We start from the raw sequence: 6188 nt of genomic DNA, 5'->3' as shown, positions 1-6188 counted from the left end.
AGGATATCTCCATCCAGCCCAGGGCTGTGGGAGTCCTGGCAGGATCAGATGCTGACCTCAGCAACCACATCCTCGCTCAAGCCATCATGACAGAGAGCCCAGCCCAGCCCCCTGTGCCTCACACACGAGGATGGGGGATGCCAGGACTCCTCCACACCCTCCACCTTCATGCAGCCTGACATCTCCACCTCCCCACCAAAAAGATGCAGTCGCTTGTTAAAATAAAAACCCACATGCTTTTAGCAGGTGGCATCCTGGTTACCCCTCCAGGTGTCTTCTGCCCCAAGGAGATCCAGGAAAAGGTCACCTGAGCGAGAGCAGCTCGCCCTGATGGTGCCACTATCCCCTATCCCATGTCATCCCTGCAAAAAGCAGTCTGGAAAGCAAATCCCTGACCTGGTCTCTGGCCTCCACAGCCTTTGGCAGGCAAGAGCCCAGCATGAGCAGAGGGTGGGAACATGTAGGGACAGCTCACCTGTCTGCCAGGAATGCTCTGTGAGCACTGCTTTCCAGGCTTCCAGGTGAAGTGGCCCTGAGGTACCTGTTCCTGAGGAGCCAGACAAGGCTTCCCCACATCCCAAAGATGCCCTGAGGGCTGGAGCACTGTGCTCCTCTCTGTGCAGAGGTTTAACAGCAAGCTCCAGGCACGGAGGTCCCCAGAGCAGCTGCAGAAGTAACAACTGGTTGATCAAATCCTGCATGGAGTCTGAGCTACCTGGTCCGGTGGAAGGTGTCCTGCCCATGGCAGGGGCAGTTGGAATGAGATGAGCTTTGAGGTCCCTTCCAACCCAAACAATTTTATGAATCCACAGGAAAAGCCAAAAATCACACGTGTGCTGCTGCCACACACCTCCCTCCATCCACAGCGCCAGTGGCTTGAACCTTCTCCCACTCACCGATATTCAAGGAGATTTAGCTGAAATCATTGCAGGTTTCTTCTCCACCACCTCCCACCCATCAGAGCCACCCATCAGAGCTCTCAGCAGGACAGGGCACATCAAACCCTTCTCCTGTCTGGGGAGATGCCGGCACCAGCAGGAGGGTACCATGAGGAGTCCTGGAGCTCAGTGCCACCCACAGGTCCTGGGTCTGGGTAAGCCCATCCCCTTGAAGGGACAGTAACTATTGCCACCCTATCCTGGGAATGGTTCTGGGAGTGGGGCAGAGGTCCTAGGGGGTCTCCCCAGGAGGGAGCAGGGAGATGACCCCATGCTGTGGTTTGGCAATGACCCTCAGGAGTGATGCCCCCCCTCCCCTACCCTAACCAAGAGTGTTCACCACCAGGTGAGCCCAGGATCTCTGTGCACACCCAGCAGGAGCTGAGAGTTCCCCAGGATAGGGGTCCTGGCCCCTCTGGAAAGCATTTTGGGACTGCAGGGGGAGGACTAAGCTGCAAAGGTGCCTTCCCACCATGCCACAAGAGAGCACCGCCAGCTTATCTGGGGTTATCAGAAAGGTGCTGTTTATCCAAAAGTCAACAATCTCCAACTCAATTAAGTTACAGGCTAACAAAGTGGGTGGGAAAGAATAAATCTGCTTGATTACAGTGTTTCCCAGAGGGAAGGCAGGTGGCTAACTTAGGAATTATAAACTCAGAGATAGCTTCAAGGGCCATTGGGCCGGTCGGAGATTTATGCCAGTGGGAAGAGCATGGATGGATTCCAATGCCCTGACTCCTATTCCCACCCTGGGCTGTTTGAGCAGCCTCCCACAACCTGGGGACAGGGTCAGAGGAACAGCCAGATCTTCCAGTCCCTAGGGAGGAGGAAACCAGCAGATGGAGTTTGGGAATAAAACAAAAGTACAATAAAATCCATTAATGACCAATTTCCATCTCGGGGAAGCCGACGCCAAAAAAAGCAATAAAAATTCCAAAAAGCAACCTTTTTAAGTGGAAACCAGCAGACACGGGATGTTCCAGACCAGATGTTGCTCGCTGAGAGAGCCCCCAGCGCAGGGAAACGCTCCTGCCAAACAGCACTGCCGGCCAAAGCCAGGAGCACAGCGAGTCTCTGGAGCCTCGTCCTTGGAGCAGCCCCATCCAACAGCCCTGGGGGGTGTCGCTGTCCTGCTTCTCTCCCAGCGCTCTTTTAGGATGTTCCCACCTTTGAGCGGACGGGAACCACCCCTTCACACCAGGATTATTAACCACACTCACACTTCAAGGGCTGCAAATCCATATTAAGGCAATGCCGGAGCCCTCAGTATTTGTACGCATTTCCAAACTGTTTTCCAACCCCGCTGGGCTCCTTGTGTTTCAACTGTGTATTTGGCAACAAGCTCTCCGCACTAATCAAACTCGATACTAAAAGCCAAAAAGCCACACATGTGCTGCTACCACATTCCCTCCTCCATCCACAAGTCAGGGACTTGCTCCCACTCCCCAGCATTTAAGCGGATTTAGTACCGGCTGAAATAACTGCAAGTTTCTTCTGCCCCCCCACCTTCCACCCATGAGCGTCTCCCCTGAGCCCCAGCTCTCAGCAGGGCAGGGAAGACCCTCCCAAGGGCAGCAGCAGTGCTGCTCCACACACACCAGTAGCCAAGGGATGAGGAATGACGCTGGAGGACAGGAAAGTCAGTGAGGGCATCACACAGCCAGGAGAGTGACCGATGGATGGGGAGAGGCGGAGCCCATCTGATGCAGAAGATCACAGACTGGTTTGGGCTGAAAAGGGACCTTAAAACCCATCTCTTTCCACCCCCTGCCATGGGCAGGGACACCTTCCACCAGCCCAGGTTGCTCCAAGCCACGTCCAACCTGGCCCTGGACACTTCCAGGGATGGGGCAGCCACAGCTTCTGTGGACAACCTGTGCCAGGGCCTGCCCACCCTCACAGGGAAGGATTCCTTCCTTATATCCAAGATGCTGCCTCTAGGCTGCACAGGCAGTCAGAGAAATGTGCAGGATACTCTTGGAAAGGATTCATCTCCAATGCTTTCCCAAATGTCATCAGACACACAAGAAGACCATTAAAATGTTTTATTAATCCCATACCTCTGGGCTGCTGATATACATCGATACTTAATCCCACATGTCTCCTTCAGTGCTTTGAACTCTCCACTGAAATGCCAGAATTAATTCTTTTCCTGGTAAACTATCACACTTTGGAAGAGACACAGCACACTTGCTGGGATTGTTATTCCAGGGCTTAGAGCATCATCCCTAACAGTCACCACGGCCCAGAGCAGCGCAGGAGAGGAGCTGGTGCCTCTGGCACAGAACGGTTCGGGCTGGAAGGGACCTTAAACCTCATCACATTCCACTCCCCTGCCAAGGGCAGGGACACCTTCCACTATTCCAGGTTGCTCCAACCCCTATTCAACCCGGCCTTGCACACTTTCAGGGATGGGGCAGCTACAGCTTCTCTGGGAAACCTATGCCAGGGCCTCACCACACTCACAGGGAAGAATTCCTTCCTAATATCCCATCTAACCCTCCCCCCTTCAGTGTGAAGCCATTCTCCCTTGTCCTCTCATTCCAGGCCCACGTAAAAAGTCCCTCTCCCTTTTTTTTTTAGTAAGAGGATGCAGCCTTGGCTCAGTCCTTACCCCCCACTCCACATGCTCCTGCCTCCTTAAAAAGAAGCAGTGACATCCCCCCCCACACACACTAGAGCAGAGCCTGTTTCCCAGCAGCACATTTATCTGGTCAGGGATTTTTTAAGCCATGCAATGACGTCTGAAGCAGGATTGCAAAATGTTTTCTCCAAGGGCTCGGATTTGCTGTCCAACAGCACCCAAATTGTGTCGCCATAAACACTTGAAGAAGAGGTTAGTCCAGCTGCGGGCCAAAATAAATAGGGAGCAGTGTCACCACAAGGCTGCTTGCCATTCAGAGCCAAAAAAACCCCACTGCTCCAGAATCTGGGAGTGTATGGGCAGGATTTTCCACTGGACACAGGGAAAAGCAGCTCAGCTCTCCGTCCCTTTAGGGACGTGCACCTGTGAGGAGGGAGCTCCCAGGCACTCACAGCCACGCAGGGCCAGAAGACACGACACGGAAACCTAAAATCGAGTCAGAGCTGTGGGAGAATGGAGGTTGTGGATGGACCAAGTCCAGGTACAGAGCTGGAAAAATACTGGGAAAATTAGGATTAGGGCTTGAAAAGGTTGCATGCACCAAGGCAAGCAAACTCCTGCCTGGGTGTGCAGCCACTTTGCAAGAATATTTATCTCTTTTTAAACCCAGTTTCCAGCCCAAAAGTGCCATCCAAGCAGGCCCACTTCATCCCTGCTGCCACAGGGACAGGCAGGAGGGATGGGATCCACCTGCCAGGAGATGATGGACTAGGAACCCAGAGGTGCCACAGGACCACGTCCACAGCCCTGGCTCCTTCCAGCTGCCGGCAGCCCGGGGCAGCTCCCCACTCTCCAGCAGCTCCCAGGGCACAGACAAGGTTTTGCAAACATAAGTCCTGCCAGCTGATAAGGAGAGGAAGAGCCTGTGGAGCTTCTGGAGCACGGCATCCTCCCCAGTTCCTCCAGCCCACCCCGGGAGCCTCGGCAACCAAACCACGCTGCTGGAGCTGAGAGGTGCCAACCCTTGCCAAGCCAAACCTGTGATGCCAGGTGCTGCCTGTAGCCATTCTCCACAGCCCTTCCCCTAGTCTTTGAAAGAGATTCCTAAAATAACCAATTAGGAAAGCTCTGATCCACCTGTCAAACCCCCCCAGGCACCGATGGCAGAGCCCTTTGTATCCCGGGCTGTAAATTGCTGAAGGCACTTGTTTGTGAGGAATCCCAGCCATCAGGACACAGGATCCATGACCCACTGGGGATGGAAATAAAATCAGGAATGAGCCTCTCCACTGGCAGCAAGTGGCTTCAGCACCTGCTGTCTATAACAGAGGGAGGAGGCACTTTGAATTCCCAGGTGCTGCCTTGTACCCTCAGCAGCAGCAGAGCTGGATGTACTGCCTCATCCCAGCCCCAAACCGGTGCACAGGAAGTCAGTGCAAGAGAAGATCATGGAATCATTGCTCTTGGAGAAGACCCACAAGATCACTGAATCCAACCATTAACCCAGCACAGCCAGTTCCACCACTAAACCATATCGACAAGAGCCACATCTACACATTTTCTGAATGTTCCCAGGTCATTCTATCACTTCCCTGGGCAGCCTGTCCCAATGCTTGGCCACCTCCATCACCAGACTGGGGAGGCCTGGCCAGCTTTGTAAACCTCCAGTGGTGGGTATCCCCCATCTCCAGAGCTCCTGGCATTGGATTGCCCCGCTTGGGAATGGGGTTTTCCCCAGTGTCTGACCCAGCCCATGCAGGGGGGACACCCACAGTGGACAGACTCTGTGATTTCCCCCACGCTCTCGAGGCTGGACCCACGGGCAGCATCCCTGCAGCATCCTCATGGCTATGTGCCCTTCCCGAGGAATCCCAGAGATCCACTGATAAGAGGCAAGCCCAGCTTGGGGCAGCTAAGCCCCCAAATTTGAAAGGCAGGCAGATAAACAGAAAGCTTATCTCCATGCCAGGAAGGCCTTGGGAGCAAACATTCCCCAGGAGCCATCACAAAGGCAGGCTGGAAGAACAGGCCCTGCAGTCCTCGGACATTGAACCAAGGGAAGGGGGGGAAAAAAAAAAAAGAAAAGAAAAGAAAGGAAAAAAGCCACACCAACCCGTTGAATTCCTTTAAAACCCGATCCACAGCCTGCCTTTGGAAGACAGCCAAGTCAGCTGGGTGAAACGGGCACCTCCCTGCCAGCGGTGACCGGCGCCAGCCGCACTCCCCCCGTGCTCAAACGCCCTGTGAAACCTCCTGAAGTCCCCCAGAGTGGCTGCTCAAAGATGGTGGGATGCATCTTCAGCTCAGCAAAAAGGGTCCTGACCAGCCCTGAGCGCCCAAGGGAGCAAGGGATGCTGATGGAGAGGGGGTGGGAAGGGCGAGGATAACTCCGGGTAACCAGTATTAAACCAGCTCCCGGCCCTCCCGCTCAGCTCAGCCGCACTGGACAGTCTCCAGGGACCTAAAATAGCCAATTCAGGATTTCACATGGGAACGCTGTTCCCATCTCTGCAGATCTCCAAGGGGAGCTTTGTTCCCGTGGCTCCCGGGGAGGCAGCCCATGCCACCAAAAGCAGCATCATAAATCCAGCCTGGGGCACTCGGAGAGCTTCTCCCAGTATTCCCAGACGTTCTCTGGCAGTACTGGGCATCCCTGCTGCCCCAGC

The sequence above is a fragment of the Myiozetetes cayanensis genome, unplaced genomic scaffold (assembly GCF_022539395.1).
Source record: "Myiozetetes cayanensis isolate MyiCay16 unplaced genomic scaffold, myiCay2020 scf9, whole genome shotgun sequence".
Taxonomy (NCBI): domain Eukaryota; kingdom Metazoa; phylum Chordata; class Aves; order Passeriformes; family Tyrannidae; genus Myiozetetes; species Myiozetetes cayanensis.
The sequence above is the reverse complement of the archived record's forward strand: the minus strand, read 5'-3'. Positions refer to the sequence as shown.